Consider the following 801-nt stretch of genomic DNA (forward strand, 5'->3'; position numbering starts at 1 on the left):
AGCCGGCGGCGTTTCTGGGTGTTGTTGATAAATGGCTTTCGCTTTGCATAGTAATTTTTTAACTTGCACTTACAGATGTAGCAACTGACAGTGGTTTTCTTAAGTGTTCCTGAGCCCATGTGGTGATATCCTTTACATACTAATGTCGGTTTTTGACGCAGTACCGCCTGAGGGCTCGAAGGTCACGAGCATTCAATTTTGTTTTTTTCCAGATTCTCTGAACCTTTTGATGATATTACGGGCCGTAGATGGTGAAATCCCTAAGTTCCTTGCAATAACTCGTTGAGAAATGTTGTTCCTAAACTGTTCGACAATTTGCTCACGCGTTTTTTCACAAAGTGGGGACGCTCGCCCCATCCTTGTTTGTGAATGACTGAGCTTTTTATGGAAGCTGCTTTTGTACACAATCATGGCACCCACCTGTTCCCAATTTGCCTGTTCACCTGCTTCACTCCAAATAAGTGTTTGATGAGCATTCCTCAACTTTCTCAGTCTTTTTTGCCACTTGTACTAGCGTTTTTTAAATTCAAAATGAGCTAATATTTGCAATAAAATAAAGTCTACCAGTTTGAACATTAAGTATCTTGTTAATTGAATATAAGTTGAAAAGGATTTGCAAATCAAATACGTAGATCCTAAGTAGTCCTGGGTTCAATCCCGGGCTCGGGATTTTTCCGTGTGGAGTTTGCTTGTTCTCCCCGTGACTGCGTGGGTTCCCTCCGGGTACTCCGGCTTCCTCCCACTTTCAAAGACATGCACCTGGGGATAGGTTGATTGGCAACACTAAAAAAAATGTCCCTA

Source organism: Nerophis ophidion, linkage group LG25 (assembly GCF_033978795.1).
Source record: "Nerophis ophidion isolate RoL-2023_Sa linkage group LG25, RoL_Noph_v1.0, whole genome shotgun sequence".
NCBI lineage: Eukaryota > Metazoa > Chordata > Actinopteri > Syngnathiformes > Syngnathidae > Nerophis > Nerophis ophidion.